A 23,559-nucleotide genomic window follows, 5' to 3' on the forward strand; every position below is an offset into this window, starting at 1 on the left:
CTGCGGTGGCCGGGAGCGGCCCCTGCCCTCCAGTCTGGGCGACCGAGTGAGACTCCAACTCAAAAAAACAAAAAAACAAACAGTCCTGCGGATTTTCGGGATCTTAGAAGCAGAGTCTACAGATCTTTGTACGGTGCGACAACACTGACCCAATTCAGTTATCCCTATTTGCCTTTTACGTGTCTGTGCTCTTCTCTTCCTGTGACTAACTGGCTGATTCTTCTGCTGTTTTGTTTCTGTTTGTGAGAAAGGATATTTTTGGGAAGAAAATTTTATGTTCCTTCAGCAGGTACTGTTTTGGGACAGTTTACTGAGCAGAAGCTGAGGGAGTGTCAGGCACAGCATTTGACAAGTTTAATACTTGGAAAATTTAATATCTCCAAAGTCGATCGATGGCGGAGCCAGGAGCTGAATAACAGTTTTTCTCAAAAGTTACATTCTTGTTACTGCTCTTGTGGGCATGACTGTTTTAAGGTTGAGGCAGGTATATAAACAGCCCTCGTCTCCGAGGAGCGAACACCAAGTAAGTAAACATGTTGTACATTAGCAGGCAAGTGCCACATGAATGATTCAAGCAAAGCATTTTGGGAGGTTAGATGAAGGAACAACCTTTTTTCGTGAATTAATTAAAGGTGTATGACTGAAGTAGCGGTTGAGCAGAATAAAGGGAGGATTCAGGTTAGAATTGTAGGGAAGGAATCATGTAAATAGGTAGTGGTGAGGAAGACACAAGGACAAATGTAACTATTGCACAGGATTCTGGAATCTGTGGTACACATTGCCTAGAATGCTCAACCTAAATCATGTTGGGAGCAGCGTAAGAGATACATTAGAGCGCGGTGGCAGTAGCATCCAGAGAGTCACTGAAGAAGGGATTTCAGTTATTCAGATGTGAGATCAAGAAGAGATGAACTAGTGGCAGAAAATGTGGAAAGAATGAAAGAAATTTAGGAATAATTTTGAAAGAGAAAATACAGGACTTGAAGCCTGATAAGATTATATGAATGAAACACGAAGAGAATATGACATTGGGATTTCAAGTCTGGATAACAGTGACAGTGAGAACGATAGCCTCATTATGAGAAATAAAATCAGGAATTGGTATTGGTAGGAATAGGGAAATGATGCATAGTTTATGTATGCTGAGTTTAAGGTTTTGTTTTTTTGTTTTGCTTTGAGACAGGGTAGAGGCTAGAGGCTAGAGCATAGTGATACAGTCATGGCTTACTGCAGCCATGACCTCCCGGGCTCAGTGATTCTCCTGCCTCAGTCACATTAGTAGCTGGGACTATAGGTATGCATTACTGCACCTAGCTTTTTTTTTTTTGAGTCAGAGTCTCACTCTGTTGCTCAGGCTGGAGTGCAGTGGCACACTCATAGCCACTGCAACCTTGACCTTCTGGGCTCAGGTGATGCTTCCACCTCAGTCTTCCAAGTTGCTAGAACCACAGGTGCACACCACCACACCCAGCAAATATTTTGATTTATTGTAGAGTTGAGGTCTCACCAAGTTGCCTAGGCTGGTCTTGAATCTGTGAGCACAGGCAATCTTCTTGCCTCCACCTCCCGAAGTGCTGGGATTACAGGTGTGAACCACCGCTTCTGGCAAATTTTTTATTTTCGTAGAGACAGAGTCTCGTTGTATTGCCCGGGTTGCAAGTTTAAGGTATTAATAGGGCATCCAGATGTAAACATCTATCAAACAGTTTACAATGTGAGCTTGAATCTTGGCAGAGTGTCTAGGACAAAAAGTTTTTTAATAAAGATTTGAGAATCATCAACTTGTAAGTTGTAGTGAAAGCATAGGAGTAGATAAGATATCTAAAAGAGAGACGGATCTTAGAGAAAAGATAAGAATTCCAAGGGCAAAGTTTTGATAACTTGCATTTGGTTGAGCAGGATGCAGAAGACAAAAAATAGTCAGCTACTACTTGTCCAAGATGGCAAGTACGTTGATGCATGAAACCTCAAACTCATAATAATGATAGATAAAATGCTGCTATGCTCAAAACAAGGTAAATATCAGTTTGTACCAGTAACTGAGCAAGAATGCAAATTTGTAGGTAGAGTTAATGCTGCAAGTCGCCGGACTTCAGGCTGAAAGCAGACAATGGCATTTTGGATTTTGTTGCCACAGGGTAATAGCTTCATGCGAGACAGGAATTTGAGCCACACTTACTTCTTGAAGTCTTCGGCTAACTCAGTCCAACTTCACCTCAAGAAGAGTCTGAAAAAACTTTTGTTGTCTCTTTCTCAGGATACATACAGCTTATGATACTCTGTAAGCCTAGAGATTATTTCTGGGTTTTCTGTTCTGTTCTGCTGATCTGTGTGTCTATTTTTGTACTATTACCACATTGCCTTGGTTACCGTAGCCTTGTAGTAAAGTTTGAACTCTGGAAGTGTGATGCCTCCAGCTTTGTTCTTTTTGCTTAGGATTGCTTTAGCTATTTGGGCTCTTTTTTGCTTCCATATGAATTTCTATTTAGTCTTTTCTAGGTCTGTAAAAAACGATGCTGATAATTTGATAGGGATTGTGTTGAAACTGTCGATTGCCTTGGATAGAATGAACATCTTGATGATATTAATTCTTCCAACCCATGAGCATAGGATGTTCTTCCAGTCGTTTGTTGTCCTTGATTTCTCTGAGTAGCGTTTCATAGTTCTCATTGTAAAAGATTTTCACTTCTTAGTTTAGATGGATGCTGAGGTATTTTATTTATTTACTTTTTGGCTATTGTGATTTTTGTGTTTTTTATGAGATTCTCAGCCTGCTTGTGGTTGGTGTATAGAAATGCTACTATTTTTTGCATATTGATTTTGTAATCTGAGTCTTTACCAAAGTCGTTTATCAATGTGAGAAGGTTTTTGACAAACTCTCTAGGGTTTTCTATTAATAGATATAGAATTATACCAGAGAAGAATAATTTAACTTCCTCTTTTTCTATTTGAACACCTCTCATTTCTTCCTGCCTGTTGCTCTGGCTAGGACTTCCAGTACCATGTTAGAGAGGAGGAGTTAGAGTGGGCATCCTTGTCATGTTTCAGTTATCAGAGGAAATGCCTTCAGCTTCTGCCCATTATGATGTTGGCTGCAAGTTTGTCATAGATAGCTTTATCATTTTGAGGAATGTTTCTTTAATTCCTTGGTGTTTGAGAGTTTTTATCAAAAAGGGTTGTTTGATTTTATTGAATGCTTTTTCTGTGTCTATTGAGATGATTTTGTGGTTGTTGGCTTTAGACTTGTTTATGTGGTGGGTTACATCGAATGATTTTAATGTATTAATAATTTTAATATATTGAACCAGCCTTGCATTCCAGGACTGAAGCCCACCTTGTTATAATGGATACTCCTTTAAATGTGCTGTTGGAAGTAATTTGCTAAATTCTTGTTGAGAACTTTTGCATTTATTTTTTTCAAATAAGATTTCATTTTTTATTTTATTTGTGTTCCTTATTGCTCAGTATAATTTTTTTAATGTTTTATTTTAAAGATGTGGGGTGCAATTCAGAATTAGGTATACAAGTGAACATTGTACAGGTAAAGTTTGGGTCTCCCTTTTGTTCCCACTTTGCCTGGTTTGAGATCAGGCACCCTTATTGATGTTGTGTCCCCACTCCCACCCCAGCAGTATCCCACTACTGCCAATCCCTTTCTTCTAGTATATGGTAAATATTCAGGGTTTGCTTATGAGCAAGAACACATGATGCTCTGTTCTTTTTTTCTGTGATAGATCACGGAGTATTATAGACTCTAAATCCATCTGAGTTGCTGTGAAGTGGATATGTTTGTCCTTCTTTATGGCTGCATAAAATTCCATTGCTTATATGTACCACATTTCTTTAACCAGTTTTGATGGGCAGCACAATTGGTTCCATATTTTTGCTATTGTGAATAGTGCTGTAATAAACATGCATGTACAGTATTTTTTGTAGAATGATTTGAGTTCCTCCAGGTATATTCCCAGTAGGGGGATTGCTGGGTCATGTGGAAGGTCAATTTCTAGATCTTTTAGAAATCACCACACTGTTTTCCATAGAGGTTGAACTAGCAAAACTTGCATTCCCACCAGCAGTGTAGAAGCATTCTCTTTATTCCACCTCCTTGCCAGCATCTGTTGTTTATTGTTTGATTAATGATGGGCATTCTTACTGGGGTTAGGTGGTATTTCAATGTGGTTTTGATTTGCATTTCTTTGATGATTAATGAGGCTGAGCACTTTTTCATGTGTCTGTTGACTGCCCATCTATCTTCTTTTGACAAGTGTCTATTCATGTTTTTTGCCCACTTTTTTAAAATTTATTTTTATTTTTTAAGTGAGAAAGAAGGATTTATTGAGAGGACAGAGAAGCCCCCACAGTGGGGACCCAAAGGGGTTGCCTTTTTGCACGCCTTTTAATGGGGCTGTTTGTTTTTTTCCTTTCGGCACATTTGAGTTCCTTGTAGATCCTGAATGTTAGGCCTTTGTCAGATATACAGTTGGTAAATATTTTTTCCCATTCTGTGGGCTGTCTCTCCTCTCTCTTGGTGGATTCTTTTGCTTTGCAGAAGGTTTTCAGTTATATTTATTTATTTATTTATTTTTTAGTAGAGTCTTACCCTGTTGCCCAGGTTGGAGTGCAGTGGCACTCTCACAGCCACCACAGCCTACCCTACTGGGCTCAGGCAATCCTTCCACCTCAGCCTTCCAAGCAGCTGGAACTACAGGTGCACACTATCATGTCCAGCTAATTTTTTTGATTTACCGTAGAGACAAGGTCTCACCAAGTTTCCCAGGCTGGTTTTGAACCACTGGGCTCAGGCAGTCCTCTCACCTTGGCCTCCCAAAGTGCTGGGATTACAGACTTGAGTCACTGTGCCAGCAGGTTTTCAGTTTAATGAGGTCCCACTTGTCTATCTTACCTCTTATGGCACGGACATCTAGAGATCAGGAGTTGATTGCTTACTCTGATTTCTGTAAGGGTGTCTCCTGCGTTTTCTTAGATTCTTATAGTTTGAGATTTAACATTTAGGTCTTTGATCCATTTAGAATATGGTGATAGATAAGGGTCCTGTTTCAATCTTCTGCTTGTGGTCGGCCAGTTTTCCCAGCACCATTTACTGAATAGTGGTCATTGGTGGAGACTTTGTTGAAGATGAGTTGGTTGAGAAATTGAGGTTCTTTTTTGGAATCTCTACCCTGTTTCATTGGTCCTTATTCCTGTTCTTGTACCAATACCAGGCTGTTTTGATTATTGTAGTCTTATAGTGATGTTTAATGTCTGGAAGTGTGATACTTCCTGCTTTTTTTCTTTTGCTAAGGATTGTTTTGTTCATTCGTGGTCATTTATCTTTCCATATGAATTTCTGTATTGTCATTTCCAGGTCTGAGAAGAATGATGTTGGTAATTTAATGGGATGCGTTCAATCTGTAGATTGCCTTTGGTTGGATGGACATCCTAATAGTGTTGATTCTTTCTATCCATGAGCATGGAATATTTTTCCATTTGTTTGTGTCTTCTTGGATTTCTTTGAGCAGTGTTTTATGGTTTTCATTGTAAAGCTCGTTCACTTCTCTGGTTAGGAAGATGCTGAGGTATTTCTTTTTTTGTGTGTGTGCCTATTGTGAATGGGATTGTGCTTTTTATTTGGTTCCATGCGTGTTTGTTGTTGGTGTATAAGAATGCAACTATCTTTTGCACATTCTGTACCCAAGACTTTGGCAAAGCTTTTTATCAATCCTTTTATCAAAAGTTTTTTCTGCATCTAATGATATAATCATGTGGTTCTTGTTTTTACATCTGTTGATGTAGTTAATAACATTTATGGTCTTGCAGCTATTGAACCAGTCCTGAATCCTGGGGATGAAGCCTACATGGTGAATGATTTTTGAGATGTGTTGTTAGATCCTATTGGCTAGAATCTTATTGATAATTTTTGCATCTATGTTCATCAGGGATATTGGCCTGTAGTTCTCTGTCTTTGTTGGATCTTTGCCCGGCTTGGATATCATGTGATGTTGGCTTCGTAAAATGGTTGAGGAGAATTCCGTCTTTCTCAATTGCCTGGAATGCTTTCAGCGGGATTGGTATCAGCTCCTCCTTGTATGTTTTGTAGAATTCCACTGGAAAGTCATCTGGTCCAGGGCTTTTGTTGTTGTTGTTAGGTAGTTTTCTTATGATGGAGTCAGTTTTCTGGGTTGTTATTGGTCTGTTTAGTGTCTCGATGTCTTCTTTCAACCTTGGGAGGTTGTGTGATATCAGAAAGTCCTCCATTTCATTTAGGTTATCAAGTTTGTTTCCATACAGGTATGCATGGTAATCTCTAATAATCTTTTGTGCTTCTTCAGATTGAGTTATGATTTGATCTTTTGCGTTTCTGATTGTGTTTATTTGGGCTGTGTCTTTCTTTTTCTTGGTCAGTCTAGCTAGGGGTCCATCAATCTTATTTATTCTTTCAAAGAACCAGCCTTTCTTCTTTTGTTGATTTTTTTCTATGATATTTTTGTCTTCTCTGTCCCATATTTGGGCTTTTACTTTGGTCATCTGGATTCCTCTGCTAAAGTTAGGGTTTTGGTGGTCTTGTCTTTCCAGCTTCCTTAGGTGATTTGTTAGACTGTTAACTTGGGATCTGTCCATTTTCTTGATATGTGTTCAAAGATATATAAATTCCTCTCTTAGAACTGCTTTTATGACATCCCAGAGGTTTTGGCAAGATGTTTCTTCATTTTCATTTGTTTCCAGGAATCTTTTAATTTCTGTGTTGACCCAGTAGTTGTTCAGCATCATGCTTTTTAGTGTCCATGTCTTTGTGGGTTGGGGGGAGTTTTGTTGGTGTTGATATTTAGTTTTATTTTACTGTGGTATGAGAAGGTGCATGGCAGTATTTCAATCTTATAAATTTGTTTATGCTTAATTTATGACTGAAGATGTGATTGATCGTGGAGTATATTCCACGTGGTTGTGAGTAGAATGTATATTCTGTGGTGCATGGAGTATTCTGTAGGTCTCTGTTAAGTCCATAAGGTCAAGTTGAGGTTCCGGATCTCTTTGTTAATGTTTTGCATTGAAGATCTAGCTAGGGTTGTTAGTGGGGTATTTAAGACCCCAGTTGTAATAGTGTCAGAGTCAATGTCTTTTTTTTAGTTTACTTAATGGTTGCTTTATAGATGCAGATGCTCCTGTGTTGGGTGCATATATGTTTAGGATAGATATTTCTTGTTGATGGATTGAACCTTTATCATTGCATAGTGTCTTTCTGTATCTTTTAAAATTTTGGATAGCTTAAAGGTTGTTTTGTCTGATATTAAGATCATGACTTCTGCCTTCTTTTGTGATCCATTCACCTGTAAATTCATTTTCCATCCTCTAACTTTGAGTCTGTGTGCATCCCTTGTGGTGAGATGAGTTTCCTGGATGCAGCAAATAATTGGGTCATGGATTCTTATCCAGTTTGCCATTCTGTGTCTTTTCAGTGGTGCATTTATTTAGTCCATTCACATTCAGGCTGATTTTTGAAATTTGATTGTTTATCCTTGTCATGAGATTGTTATAAAGATTTTTCTTTGTTTTCTTTTAACTTTTGGGTTGATGTATGTGTGCGCTTTCAGGTTTGCAATGTTGATGTATTCTGTGCTGATTCTGTGTTCTCCTGTTCTCTTGGGAAATGTGTGGTCATTCTTTTTTTTTTTTCTTTCTTCTGTGCTTAATACCTTTTTAAGCATCTCCTGTAGAGCTGGTCTGGAAGCTACATAATCTCTTAGGGATTGGGTCTGGGAAGGATTTTAATTCTCCATTGCTGATGAAGCTGAGCTTGGCGAGGTAGAAAATTCTTGGTTGAAATCATTTATCTTTGAGGACTTTGAATATTGGACTCCAGTCTCTTCTAGCTTGTAGTGTTTCTGTTGATAGGTCTGCTGCTATTCTGATTGGTTTTCCCTGTTAGGTAGTCTGACCTTTCTCTATTGCTGCCTTTAGGATTTTTTTATTTTGTACCTACTTTGTGTAGGCAAATTACTATGTGTCTAGGGGTTGGTCTTATTTGATGTCTTGCAAGGATTCTCTGTAACTCTTGTTTTTGGCTGGTCACATCTCTGGTGAGATGGGGAAAGTTTTCTTGGATAACCTCCTGTAATACTTGCTCTAAGGTGTTCTTTGTTTCCCATTCTTCTTCTGGGATTCCAATAAGTCATAGGTTCAGCCTCTTAATATAATTGCACATCTCTTGGAGTCTTTTGTTCTTTCTTTCTGAGTTTTCTTTTTATATTTTTTTTGCAGATTGGGTTAATTCTATGTTTTGGTCTTCAAGTTCTGAGATTCTTTTTTTCTGTTTGATTAATTCTGCTTTCCATACTTGACATCTAGTTATTTACTTCCTGGATGAAATTTTTTATGCCCCAAAATCTCTGCTACAAGTTCTTTTAGTGTTGCATCTTGTCTTTCTTGAGTCTTATTTACTCTTTCCACCCATTTCCTAGTTCCTGTTGTATTCTGTGACTAGTAGTTGATGACTTCCATTGTTTGGGCTCTGAGATCTGATTTTTCAGGCGTTTTCTTTTTGTTATTCTGGGAATTACCTGTGTTCTTCCATTGGTTTTTCCTCATTTGTGACAGATTTCTTTATTTTCTCTTTAGTTCCATTATTCTGTGGCAGTGGGAGAGGTTTTCACTTCTGATGTTTCCTCAGCCCTCTATTCTTCCCTGATCAGGGCTCTGAATTTGTTCTATATTGAACATATTCATCTATGGGTGGGAAACTTTGCTGTGTCATGTAGATTTGAGAACTGAATAAGGTGGAGGATAGGGAGCTAGGATTCAGAAACTACCTGCAAATCACAATGTTCACTGATTGTGGTAGGGGTTTCCTGAAACCCACTCCCCACCACCACTCCATATGACAATGCAATGGGTACATGTGTGTATACCCTGAGTCCAAGATATAGTTACAGCAATGCAGAGAACAGAGATAAGTAGAATGAAATAAGGTGGGCAAAAAATAAAGTAAAATAAAACACAGAAAGACAAGAGCAGAAACCAAAGCAAAAAGCAATTAAACAGACATACACACACACACACACACACACACACACACACACACACACACTAAAAGAAGCTGGAAAAAAAAGCAAAACAAAGCAACAGCAACAACAAAAAACCCCAGGAAAATTGAACACACACACACACACACACACACACACACACACATACACACATGCATGCACCCAACACAAAACAAAAGGAGAAGCAAAAAAGAAAAGAGAGAGAAAAAAGGAATTCAAATCAAACCCTTACGCAAACACATATTAAACTTAAAAAAGAGAAGAACAAACCCAAAACAAACACACAAAAAAACCTCTGGTAGATGAACAGTCAGTCATTCGTGTACACACTTAAACAGAAAACAAAAAGAAGAAAGAAGGAAGAAGGAGGAAGGAGGAAGAAGAAGGAGGGGGAGGAGGAAGAAGGAGGAAGAAGAAAGAGAAGAAGAAAGGAGGAGGAAGGAGAAGAAGGAATCAAACATACACATTCATGCACAAAGGAAAAAGAAAAAAAAATTAAAAACAAACAAACCCGCAAAATAGAAAACAACCTGCCCTCTTGTGGCAGGTTCTGTATTTTGTTCTTCTCAGCTGCTCACAGGTAAGCCCCTGTGCTGTCTCCTACAGGGCTGCGGTCTCATTCCCAATCTCCCCAGTGTTGGGCTGGGGAAGGAGGAGGAGGTTGAGGGGGCTTCAGACCTCCCCTCCCATTCTCATAGGGTCAGGGGAATCCCCTTTGGTGGGAAAGTGTGGAGTTGTCTCTTCCCCTAGTGCTGGTGTGGGGTGCCCCAGCCAGGCTGATCCTGGAGTCGAGTCCTCCTGTCATGGCTGGCCCCCAGGCTCTGCCCGGGTTTGCCCCTCTCAGTCATGCCCCAGCCGTGTGGGTCTGACGTTCGGAGGATTGATGGGGAGGAAGGGGTAGGGGCAGTCCCATACCCACCACTGGTCTCTTCAGAGGTCTTCCTTGTCCTCTGCTGGTCATACCCTGTGTTCCGAGGCTGAGTCAGGCTAGGGAGTGGGACACCTGAGACTCAGCACACGTCCTGCCCTCCAGAGTTTGTGCTTTGGGGACATTCCCTCTGGGTCACAGTCAGCCCCTGAGTAGTGAATCTGCTGGTCACAGTGATCAGGTCTGTCATTCTGTGGTGAGCAAGGGGAGCGCTTTCCTGCCCTGTTTCCAAAATGGTGACGGGGTGCCTGTTTTGTCTTATTGGGGCTCTGCCTGCGGCTCCCTCGTGCACTTCCTCTTCAGCACTTGCTGCCTGTGTCTGGCCAGGCAGCGCAGTGGTGAGGTGAAGACTCAAGCCGGCAGTCGCTCTCGCAGCTTCTTCCCAGGAAGGGCTTTGCTGATTTTTAAAAAATAGCGCTCAGCTTCTGCACCCTGGGAAGTGCTAGCGTCTGAGCAGAACACCTGCAGCATTCGCTGCTTCACCAGGAGAGCCCTGGCCACTTGCTCCTGAGTCCCCACTCAGTCAGCCACTCATACACCCACTTGCTCACAGACACATATGCAAAGTTTTCCATGTACTCATTCACACTGAGACTCATAGTCTGACTGGCTCCACCACCATCTTCCTGCCTTCCTCGCATCTATTTTCACCAGGGAAATTGGCCTGTAGTTTTCTTTCCTTGTTCGGTCTTTGCCATTTTGGGGTATCAGTATTATATTGGCTTTATAGAATGAGCTGGGAGAACTCCTTCCTTCTCAATTGCCTGGAATATTTTCAATATGATTGATATTGGCTCTTCCTAGTATGTTTTGTAGAATTCAGTTGAGAAACTGTTTGGCCCAGGGCTTTTTTTAATTTTATTTTTTATGGGAAGGTTTCTTATTACTGAGTTAGTTTCTTGGATTTTTTTTTTCGGGTCAGTCTCACTCTGTTGCCCAGGCTTGAGTGCAATGGCATGCTCATGGCTACTGCAGCCTCAACCTGCAGGGCTCAGACAATCCTTCTACCTCCTGAGTAGCTGGAACTACAGGTGCACACCACCACACCCAGCTAATGTTTTGATTTATTGTAGAGACAAGGTTTTGCCAAGTTTTCCAGGCTGGTCTTGAACCCCTGGCCTCAGGCAATCCTCTTGCCTCTGCCTCCCAAAGTGCTGGGATTACAGACAGGAGCCACACACCTGGCCTGGTTTCTTGGATTGTTATTGGTCTGTTTAGTGTTTTACTTTCTTCCTGTTTCAGTCTTGGGTGATTATGTCATGCTAGGAATTCTTCCATTTCCTCTAGATTTTCTAGTTTACTTTCATACACATGTTCACAGTAATCTCTGATAATCTTTTGTATTTCTCCAGGGTCAATTATAACATCACCTTTTTTGTTTCTAATTGTGTTTATTCAAATTTTCTCACTCACTTTTTTTTGTTGTTGTTAATCTGGTCAGGAGTCTTTCAATATTAATTATCCTTTCAAAGAACCAGCTTTTCATTTTGTTGATCTTTTGTATAATTCATTCTTTCCTTCCTTCCTTCCTTCCTGCCTTCCTTTCATTTTAGAGATGAGGCATCACTGAGTTGCACAGCTGGTCTTGAACCCCTGGGCTCAGGCAGTCCTCTCACCCTGGCTTCCCAAAGTGCTAGGATTACAGGCGTGAGTCACCACACCTGGCATAAATTTTTGTCTCTGTTTCACTTAGCTGTGACTTTATTTTCATAATTTCCATTTTCCTGCTAATTCTGGCATTGGATTGCTCTTGTTTTTCCAGCTTTCTTAAGTGTGATGTTAGACTATTTACTTGTGCTCTTTCTATTTTTTTCATATGTTTGTGCAGTGTTATAAACTTTGCTCTCAGCACCACTTTCATGGTATCCCAGAGGTTTTGGTGTTGTGTCTTTGTTTTTGTTCATACTGAGAATCTTTTTGTTTATGTCCTGATTTCTGTGTTAACCCAAAAGTCATTCAGAAGCATGTTGTTTAATTTTCATGTATTTGTGTGTTTATGGGGGGGCTGCTGTTGGTAATGAAAGTTATTTTTATATATTTTTATTTCTCAGATGCATGGTATGATCTTGACCTTTTGAAATTTGTTTACACTTGATTTATGTCTGATCTTGTATAGCAGGAAAATAGAGAGAACGTGACACCAAGACTATTATGGGAAGTGGCAATTTTACTATGTCGGCAGGCACAAGGGCTAACGCATCCAAGTTGAGCCCCACAGAATGGGAGAAGCAGGGTCTTATACCTTCGTTTAGGTAAGGGAGGGGGTCGTGTTGAGCGATTACACATTCTCTTTGGAATTTACAAGGTAGTGTTCGGAAAAATCAGATTTTTCAAAGAACAAATGGTCTCCAGGAACTGCAGGGTTGTAAACTGTCAACTTCGAAAGAAGGGTTTTGGATGAGTCTGTGAATTAGTTACTCTTTTGCATTTCCATGAGAGCCATCAGTCTTTGGCCATTTGGCTTTTCAAACAAAACTGACCTGGCTGGTCTTTAAAGCTTGCAGCTTGCCTTTCAAAAAGAAATACCTTTAACTGCTACCAACCCCCCTTACTGCCACAGGGTTAGTGGGAGACAATTTGCCATCCCAGGTGATTACCATGGGGCCAACTGCTGACCCCGAAGCAGTTACTCATGTGTTTCTACGTTCATTCACTCAATCATACAAGAAATATATCTGAGCATTTGCCACACTTGGAGTATGTTCCATGTGCTTATGAAAATAATGTATATTCTGTAGTTACTGAGTGAAGTACTGTAGATGTCTATTACTGGTCAAGTGTTAGTTAAGACTTCAGATTTCCTTGTTAGTTTTTTGCCTGAATGACTTATCTAATGCTGTTAGTGGGATATTAAAGTCTCTGAGTCTAATTGCATGGCTGGCTGGCTATGTCCTCCTCTTAGTGTGACCAGCAACTGTTTTATAAGTCTCGGTGTTCCTATGTTGAGTGTGTATGTATTCAAGACAGATATTTCTTGCTGGTGGATCGAGCCTTTTATCATTATGTAGTGTACTTCAGCGTCCTTTTAATCTCCAGAAGTTCAGTTTCTTATAATATTCCTTTCTTATAATGGCCAGTTCAGGTTTCACTTCCTGCACTCTTCTCATGGCCTGCATGATTTGTGTGTATACTTTCTCATGGATCTCAATGAGTGTTTTTCCATCCATAGTTTGAATTCTATGCCTGTCATCTGGGACTAGTTGTTCTGAATGGGTTCCATTGCTTGGGATCTGGGAAGCCTTTTGTGAGTGTTAGTTAAGGTTTCAGATTAACAGTGGAGTTTTTTGTTGTTTTTTGCTGGTTCTTCCTCATCTGTGAGGGCATACTCTTTTCTTTTTATTTTCTGTTTTGTTATTTTTTATTAGATAGGGTTGCTACTGTTGAGGTGACAGTGTGGATGGGTGTGCGTGTGTGTGTGTGCCTGCATGCATGCACGCGCACCTGCCTGACCTCCTTCCTTTAATATACCAGTTGGGGGGTAGTGGCGGCAGGAAGGGTGGTGCACCAGGGGGAAACTGAAACTGCTTCACCAGTGCAGTCTGGCAAGAACAGGGTGAGTCCCTTCCTCTTGCTCAGAGTCTGTCCCCTCCCTCTGCCACAAGGTGCCTTGGGCCCTGGATGGAGCTCCAGTGGCCTCCTCCCCAGACCGTGTGTCTTGTCAGCAGGACTGGCAGGTAGCCAGGTGGGGCCCTGTGCTCTACTCTGGATCAGGTGCTCTTCAGGGTATGGAGTGACCTCCTTTTGTCTGAGTGGGCTGTCCCTTTCATCTAGGGGTAAAAGGGATGGAGTGGCGGGTTGTTATTTCTCCCTCCGTCTGCGAGTGGGTGCGGCCACCATCACTGCCTCATGAGCAGAGGCGCCTGGCCTCTTAGTTCCTGCCCTGCTCTGTGGGAGGGGCTGTTGCTTCAGTGGCCGTGCCCTGACAGCGAGCCACATCTGCAGCCCTGACCTTGGGCTGCAATGGCAGCCCAAGACACCCTCCAAGTGGTCACATCCACCCCTACTGGTTGCTGGAAAGGGTGGTAAGCAGAGGGAGCATCCACATGGCACAGACCACCCCTACAGGGTGTCACTTGCCTCTCCATGGGGGGCTGTTGGCACCATGGCATTGCAACTCCAGGAACAGAGGTTCCCCAGGCTCCTTGTGGCCCCCACTGGTGCATCTGTCTCTATTTAGGACAGCCCTCTGTGCTTGGCCAGGGCAAGAGGAGTGCAGGAGGGACGGGCCTGGGTGGGGCTCTCCCTTGGCTAAGGCTGAAGAGGCTTGCGTGAGGTGTGTAGAAAAGAGAAGCTGTCATTTTCACTCACGCTTCTGTCCCCACAGGCACACTCCCTGTCTCACGTCGGGCTGCCTCTGGGGGTGTCCAGGGCCTGGAACCACCGTCCTCTGTGTCCCTAGGTGACCATCTGATGGACCTTAGCCTGGGCTTCATGTTGGCCCTCAAAGCCCTGGGTTCACTCCGCCACGGGGGTTTCTTTGCTGAGAGCTGCAGGTCGTGATGTCTTCAGTCAGCCATCCCCCACTGCCACTGGGTTGCATTTTGGTTTTATTGTGCTTTTTGGATTTCATTTTTAAAGGCAAACCGAAACTCTAAGTAAGAATAACAAGTCACGTTCAATCGGGGGAGGATAGAAATAGTGAATAGTTAGAAAAATTAACAGTTAAACATTTTATTTTTAAAGTATAAAAGTAATCAGTAAAACAATAGAAACACAATACACACCTTTCAAATGAGCAGAGAAAAGTGGGTATTTTGGAAAGTTTTTATTAAAAGATGGGAGAGAAGGAGAAAAAACAAAGGGCAGATAAGATGATAAATATAAGCTCAAGTATATCATAATAAACATAAAAAGTCAACTCATCTATTAATGAAAGAGAATATCTAACTGAATAAAAAAATAAAATTCACGGACTGGTCTTGAACCCTTGGGCTTAGGCAATCCTCTGGCCTCAGCCTCCCAAAGTGCTGGGATTATAGGCATGAGCCACCACGCCTAGCCAAAACTCTTATTTGCTTCTTAAAGGTGACAAACTCAAAACCACATAGAATGGACAAAAGTAAAGAGGTGGAAAATAATACTGAAATAAATACATAATCAAAACTCTAATTTTATTTTATTTTTTGAATCAGAGTCTCACTCTGTTACCCAGGCTGGAGTGCCAACCTTGACCAGGTGATCCTTCCACCTCAGCCTTCTAAGTAGTTGGAACTACAGTCGCTTGCTACCATACCTGGCTAATGTTTTAATTTGTTGTAGAGACAAGGTCTCGAATCCCTGGGTTCAGGCAATTCTCTCACCACTGCCTCCCAAAGTTATGGAATTACAGGTGGGAACCACTGTGCCCAGTGCTAATTTTTTTATTTATTGTAGAGATGAGATCTCACCAAGTTACACGGACTGGTCTTGAACCCCTGGGCTTAGGCAATCCTCTGGCCTCAGCCTCCCAAAGTGCTGGGATTATAGGCATGAGCCACCACACCTAGCCAAAACTCTTATTTTTCTAAAGCTGGTATAATATACTATGTAAATTAGAATTTAGGGCAAAATCATTTGTAACAAACAAATGAGGATGCAGTGTATTAATTTACGGAATCCACCAAGAAGAGGTAAAAGTTATAAGTATGCTTGCCCTTAATAATATAATCTTTAAATATTATATATACTATTATACGTAATATAGACAACAACTGACAGAATTACAAGGAGAAATAAATAAAAACCACATACAAAGTGAAAAAAAGCTGATGTCAATAATTCTAAAACTTAACAAAGATGTGGAACATTTATATCAAAAATTAATGAAAGTAACTCTTTTTTTCCCCAACAAATAAAGAATGTAAATACAAGTAATCTGGGAACATTACAAAAATTAATCAACTTATCACATCAAAAAAGTCTCAAAATTTGAAGAATTGATGTCATTCAGATTGTGTTCTCTGACTAAAATGCAGTTGAATAAAAATCCATGAGACAAAGATTGTAAGAAAATTTTACATTTTAAATTAAAGAGGAAGTCACAATACTGATTGCAAAAATATTCAGGATCAAATGACAATAAAATGACAACAATGGAATGCATACAGCTAAGGCAATACTGAGAAGTAAATAAGTAGTCATAAGTACACTTTTTAAGAACAATGAAAAATAATTAAATGTTTAACTCAAGAAACTAGACGTAGAAGAACAATACAATAATTCCCCACCCCTTTTTCCAACATCAAAAGATACCAGGGGAGTTTCACTAGTCCAGGACTGAGGGGACTTCTGGAACATTTTTTTTTTTTAGACAGATTCTCACTCTCTCACCTAGGCTGGAGTGCAGGGGCATGTTCTTGGTCTCCCAGAGAGCTGGGATTATAGGTGTGAGTCGTCATGCTCATTTGATTTTTAATGCTAAACTAGAACAATCCTGGGCAAAACGCGATGGCTGATCACCCTTCAACTAACCATGATGGAGCAGACAATCCCTATTTTATATCAGCTGAAAGAAGGAAACCTATGCAGTTCATTTTTTTCAGACTACTACAGCCTTGATACTTAAGGATCTCAAAATGGATGAGAAAATTATTGACCTCATCAAGGGTGCAAAAAGTCTAGAAAAAAATCAGCACTGCAAATTCAGCAGTGTTAAGAAAAAATGGTATATTAGGATACAGCGTATTCCTGGAATGTGAGGGCCCTTTAGAAAATCTGTTAATGTAGCATATCTTATTAACAGTCAGAAAACCCTATGACTACCTTAAAAGATGATTTATTAAAGCTCAGTAGAGATTTCTGTTTTCTACTTAACACATAAAGAACTTGGAAGTTATCACTCCTAACCTCATATCAGAAAAAACCTGAAACTCAACAACTCTTCTTAGATTTATCAGCTAACTGAGGTCAGATGGTAAACTTCGAGTATTAGTCTCCCAGGGCTGCTGTCAAAGTGCTTAGCGAAGTGGCTTAAAGCGCCAGAAGTTTATTCTGTTCGAGTTCTGGAGGCTGAAAGTCTAAAAATCAAGGTGTCAGTAGGTGGAGGCCATGCTTCCTCTGGATGATCTGAGGAAGAACTCTGCGTCTGGTGGCTACCAGCAGTCTTGGCACTCCCTGCACGGAAGCTGCCTCGCGCCAGGGTCTGCCTCCGTCTTCACGTGACCTGATTTCCCGTGTACGTCCCTGTGTGCCCTCTCTTCTTGTGCGACACTGGCCCTTGGATTTAAGACCTGCTCTCATCCAATACGATGGCATCTTAACTTTATTACAGCTGCAAAGATCATGTTCCTAAGTAAGGTCACCTTCCAAGGTTCTTGGTGGCTGCAGATCTTTGAGGGCTTGCTACTCAACTTATACCACCAACCTCAAGACTGGAGAAATAAGTGAATACAGAGAATTACAGTTTACAGAGAGCAGAAAACTCTGGAGCCAATAGCTGATAGAAATGCTTGGTGATCAGTGAATTACTGAAGGCTGCGTCTGGAGTAGCTTGAGACTTAAAAACTCCTGGGGCCTAGACTTGGATTAAGGGCACCCATTTTCATGAGTGTTACCTCTAGAAGCCCTACCATGCTCTCATGGTAAGGATTTGAGAAAAACCTAGTTTCTGACAGGGGAAGGAAAAATTAATCACTTTATAATACAACCAGACATACATTTGAAAAGCCTGTCCCTGAGGGAAACTAGACCTCATCTGAGTTAGAAGGGCAGTTAGACAAGTGAAACTCACTCTAACCTTCTCGTTTCACATAAAGGGAGGTGAAAAGAAGGCTAAGAAACTGTTCTGAAGCTCACAGTCCAAACACTCTAGCCCACTAAAAAAACGGAGGTTTAATCCTAAGGTTATGGAACACTTCTCCTCCCCAGTCCCTGACGCGACGTCAGCAGGGTCCAGCACAACAATAGTAGATTACAAGTGAAAGAGCTGCATGACACAGGCTAGGAAGGAGTCTCTAGGGAAACCCAGAGATCACAAGGGAGACAGAGCAGGGACACTAGAAAACACGGGTGCCTCCGACACCCACAGCTGCTGTCAGCATTAGACATAGCCCAACTCCAAGCCAAGGGAACATACAACTTTGCAGTAAAGGCCAATATATCTCAGTTCCTGTTACCCAATACATTATGTACAGACTTTAACAAAAAATTACAAAGCACGCTAAATGGCAGGGAAGAAACCAACAAGCTGAAAAAACAAAGCAAGCATCAGTACCAGACTCAGATATAGCAGAAATTTTGGAATGATCAGACTGGGAATTTAAAACAACTATGAGACTCACTGCTTCTTCCCTGGAGAAATCCCTGTCGCCTCCTCCAGGCCCTCCAAGTCCCCGTCATACGTGAGTGCATCTCCGTCCACGTTGGCAAGGCTGGTGTCCAGACTGGCAATGCCTGCTGGGAGCTCTGCTGCCTGGAACACGGCATCCAGCCTGATGGCCAGATGCCAAGTGACAAGACCATTGAGGGAGGAGACGACTCCCTCAACATCTTCAGTGAGATAAGCGCTGGCCAGCATGTGCCCACGGCAGTGTTTGGACCTGGAGTCTGCGATCATTGATGAAAGTCACACTGGCATCTATGACCAGCTCTTCCACCCTGAGCAGCCCATCACAGGCAAGGAAGATGCTGCCAGCAACTGTGCCTGAGGGCACTACACCATTGGCAAGAAGATACTTGGCCTTGTCTTGGACCGAATTCGCAAGCTTGCTGACCAGTGTACAGGTCTTCAGGGCTTCTTGGTCTTCCACAGCTTTGGTGGGGGAACTGGGTCTGGGTTCACCAACCTACTGGTGGAACGTCTCTCTGTGGATTATGGCAAGAAGTCCGAGCTGGAGCTCTCCGTTTACCCAGCCCCCGAGGTGTCCACAGCTGTAGTTAAGCCCTGCAACTCCATCCGCACCACCCTGGAGCACTCTGTGCATTCATGGTAGACATGAGGCCATCTATGACATCTGTCATAGAAACCTCGATATTGCACACCCAACCTCCACTAATCTTAACTGCCTTATTAGCCAGGTTGTATCCTCCATCACGGCTTCCCTCAGATTTGATGGAACCCTGAAAGTCGACCTGACAGAATTCCAGACCAACCTGGCACCCTATTCCCACATCGACTTTCCTCTGCCACATGTACCCCCATCATCTCTGCTGAGCAGCTTTCTGACCCTCGTCATGGTAGATGCATGGCTTGCTGCCGGTTGTACCGTGGTAATGTGGTTCCCAATGATGTCAATGCTGCCATTGCAACCATCAAGACCAAGCATACCATCCAGTTTGTGGAATGGTGTCCCACTGGCCTCAAGGTTGGCATTAATTACCAGCCTCCCACTGTAGTGCCTAATGGAGACCTGGCCAAGGCACAAAGAGCTGTGTGCATGCTGAGCCGTTGCTGAGTCCTGGGCTTGCCCAGACCACGAGTTTGTGTGTCAAGCGTGCGTTTGTTCACGGGTACGTGGGTGAGGGGATGGAGGAAGGAGAGTCTTCCGAGGCCCTTGAGGACATGGCTGCCCTTGAGAAGGATTATGAGGAGGTTGGACCAGACAGTGCTGAGGGAGAGGATGACGGTAAAGAGTATTAACTTGTCCCTTACCATTTTACACTCCATTGTCTTGACTGTTTTATTTCTGTTCTGTGAAACTGTCCATTGTGACCCTAAACTGTCAATAAAGTGTTCCCATTGCAAATGTAAAAAACAAACAAACAAACTGTGATTATATGCCAAGGGCTCTAATGGAGAAAGTGGACAACAAACAAGAACAAATGGGTAATATAAGCAGAGAGACAGAAACTTTAAAAGAAATGGAAACAGCCGGGCTCGGTGGCTCAGCCTGTAATCCCGTGCCTTTGGGAGGCTGAGGTGAGTGGATTGCCTGAGCCCGCGGGTTCGAAACCCGCCTGGGCGGTGAGACCTCATCTATACAATAAATCAAAAAATCAGCTGGGCGTGGTAGCGCATGCCTGTAATTCCAGCTACTTGGAAGGCTGAGGCAGAAGGATCTCCAGAGCCTAGCAGGTCGAGGCTGTGGTGGCTGGGAGTGGCCACTGCACTCCAGTCTGGGCAACAGAGTGAGACTCCAACTTAAAAAAAAAACAAACAAAAAGAAACGGAAACAAATGCTAGAAATAAAAACACTGTAACAGAAATGAAGACGGTCTTTGAACAGTCATCTTTAGAACTGTACAGCACAAAGAGTAAACCTAAATCAACTGTAGTCAATAATGCTTGTCTATATTGGTTCATCAGTTGTAAAAATCTGCCACACTAATGCAAAATGCTATTAATAGAAAAAAACTTTGTGTAGAGTGTGGGGAAGGGGAAGAGAGGGTATATGGGAACTCTGTATTATTTACTTAATAAAATCTTTATTTACTCAATACATTTTCATCATTAAAAACTCTTCGCTAAATACGATTAGGAGGAAACTTTCTCAAGTGCGGCTATAAAAATATTCTACAATAGGTCAGATGCAGTGGCTCATGCTTATAATCCCAATATTTTGGGAGGCAAAGGTGAAAGGGTTCCTTGAGCCTAATTGTGCCATTGTGCTTCAGCCTGGGTGATAGAGCAAGACCTTGTCTCAAAAAAAAAGTTGTACAATAAACAAAAATTTTAAATGAATTTTAGATGCATTATCAATGGAATTAGAAATAAAGAAATGACTCACTATACATATTTTATTCAACATTGTTTAGAGATCTTATTCAATATAATAAGTTTAAATAATTATAATAATTAGGATGTATGAGTCAAAACTCATTATTTGTAAATGCTAAGAAATCTACAAAGTACTAGAACTGATAAGAGAGATGAACAAGTTTGCTGAATATAAGATTAACTTAAAATCAGTGTTCTTTTGACATTTCAACAATAATGAATTAGAAAATGTAATATGAAACAATGGCCTAGTCAAAATAGCAATAAAAATTATAAAGTACTTAGAAGTAAACCAAACAAAAGATGTTCAGGGCTCTTATGGAAAAAGCTACAGTGTTTTATTGAAAAGCTAGATACATGGAAAGAAATAATGTTCATGAACACTCAAGATAGCAACTTGACTTAACTGTAAATTAGTCCATCAATTCAATCAATTCCAATAAAAATTTCAACAAGTTTTTTTTTTCATTTAAATTGATAAGTTGATTTTAAATTAATATAATCGACAAAAATGTCAAGAACAACTAAGGTAAATTTGAAGAAGGAGGAGGGGAGACTTGCCACATAAAGACTTACTATAGCGGTGTAATTATTAAGACAGTGTGGTTAAAACAGGGATGTAGAAACAGACCCATGGATCAGAATATAAAGGTGACATGCATACATAAAAAGTTGGTTTATGGCAAAGTTGGCAGATAAATTTTGGGAGACGAATTTAAAAATGGCTTAAGATGCTACTTGTCCATAGCGGGAAAAGTAGATTCCACTTTACACCATTCACGAAAATAAACTTAAGTTGAAATATACACCTAAATGTGAAAAGCAAAACTTTAAGAGTGAAATATATGAATAGCCTTATGACCCTGGGGATAATAAGAAGAATTTCTCGAAATGCAAAAAACAAACTATTAGGAAAAAGACTGAAAAACTGGGCTTCATTCACATTTTCAAACTTTGGTTCAATAAAAGATTCCATAAACAAAGTGACAAAAGAAGTCATAGACTGGGAGAAGATCTGCAGTTTCATCTGGTATCATTGTCCTTCCGCCTGAAGATTTTCCGGTAGCATTTCTTTAAAAAAATTATTGAGGTAAAGGATACAAATATAATTTCCATTCTTGCCATTTTAAGTATACAGTTTAAATACATTTATATTCTTTCTCCCCTCCCCCGCCACCCCCTTCTTGGCCTCTGGTAACCACCAATTTATGCTATGTCTTCATGAGATCTACTTTTTTAGCTCCTGCATAAGAATAAGAACATGCAGTATTTGTCTTTTGGTGCTTGACTTATTTCATTTGGGATAATGGCTTTCAGTTCCATCCATGTTGCTGCAAATGATAAAATCTTCCTTTATTTCAATGGCTGAATAATTCAATTGTTTATATATATATTTCTTCCTATATATAACATTTTGCTTATCCTTATATAACATTGTCTGTATATAACATTTTCTTTATCCATTCATCTGTTGGTGGATACTTAGTTTGCTTCCATATTTTGGCTATTGTGAATAGCGTTGCAATAAACATGGGAGTGCATCTCTTTGATATGCTGGTTTCCTTTCTTTTGTATACATACCCACCCTTGTAGAACAAATATTCTTGTGACAGATTCTATTAATGTTCTTCTATCTGAAAATGTTTATATTTTGTCTGTATCCTGAAGGACCTTTTTTCTTTTCTATTTTGGCCAGATATGGACTGCTACATTGACACTTTTCTCTTTCCTTTTAGTACTTTTAAAGATGGCGGTTGATTGTCTTCTGAGCTCCATTATTTCTGACTAGAAATTAGTGTTAATTTAACTTGATATTCCTCATATGCATGTGTGTCGTGCATCATTTTTCTCTGGTTGCTTTCAATATTTTCTCTTAATCTTTGGTTTTCAGCATTTTGAATCTGATGTGCCTAGGCCTGGTTTTCATTGTATTTTTCCTGCTTGGGGCTGGCACTTCCACTTCTTTTTGAATCTGTAAGGTTTTCTGTCACCAAATTTGGAGACTTTTCAGCTATTTTTTCTTAAATATTTTAAAATAATAAATTACTAATATTTTTATCCTTTACTTCTGTGATCACAATTATACAGATTTGAAGATTTCCATTGAATTATCTTTATGTTTACTTACTACTTCATCTGTTTTTTTTGTCATGAATTTTGTCCAATGAATTTTTTATGTTTATTTTTGTGTTGGAGTCTCACTCTGTCGTCCAGACTGGAATGCAGTGGCACGCTCCCAGCCGGAACTACAAGTAGCCGGAACTACAGGCGTGCGCGACCACGCCCGGCTGATTTTTTGATTTATTGTAGAGATGAGGTCTCGCCAAGTTGCCCAGGCGGGCTCAGGCAATCCACTCACCTCGAATTTTTTATTTCTAATATCGTATTTTTAAGTTCTACAATTTCCAGTTGGTTCTTTTGTTTTACTTTAAGGTTGCGGGGTACAAGTCAGGAGTGTGTAGTAAGTGGCTTGGGTACCAGTGAAGTTTTCGGCCTCCCATTGGACCTCATTTTGCCTGGACTAGGATCAGGCACCCTTACTGATGTAGGTGGCCCTCCCCTCCCCTGACAGTGTCCCACTACTGCCAATCCCTTTCTTGTAGTATGATAGGTGCCCAAGGTCCACTTCTGAGTGAGAACACGTGGTGCTCAGCTCTTTGTATCTGTGATAGATTACTGAGTATGATAGACTCCAAATCCATCCAAGCCACTGCAAAGTCCATAATTTTGTCCTTCTTTGGTTCTTTAAAAAAAAAAAAAAAAAAAAAGCCGGGTTCGGTGGCTCAGCCTGTAATCCCGCGCCTTTGGGAGGCTGAGGTGAGTGGATTGCCTGAGCCCACAGGTTCAAGACCCGCCTGGGCAGCAAGACCTCATCTCTACAATAAATCAAAAAAATCAGCCGGGCGAGGTAGCGCATGCCTGTAATTCCGGCTACTTGGAAGGCTGAGGAGGAAGGATCG

The 23,559-nt window shown here is 41.0% G+C and overlaps 1 pseudogene; it reads left to right on the plus strand.

The window, feature by feature from the left end:
* The window catches only part of LOC103259647, a 52,595-nt pseudogene extending 33,073 nt beyond the window's left edge, over nucleotides 1-19,522 (plus strand).
* The last annotated feature ends 4,037 nt before the right edge of the window (nucleotides 19,523-23,559 follow it).

Source organism: Carlito syrichta, unplaced genomic scaffold, assembly GCF_000164805.1.
Source record: "Carlito syrichta isolate Samal-C Ts95f unplaced genomic scaffold, Tarsius_syrichta-2.0.1 Scaffold302944, whole genome shotgun sequence".
Lineage (NCBI taxonomy): Eukaryota > Metazoa > Chordata > Mammalia > Primates > Tarsiidae > Carlito > Carlito syrichta.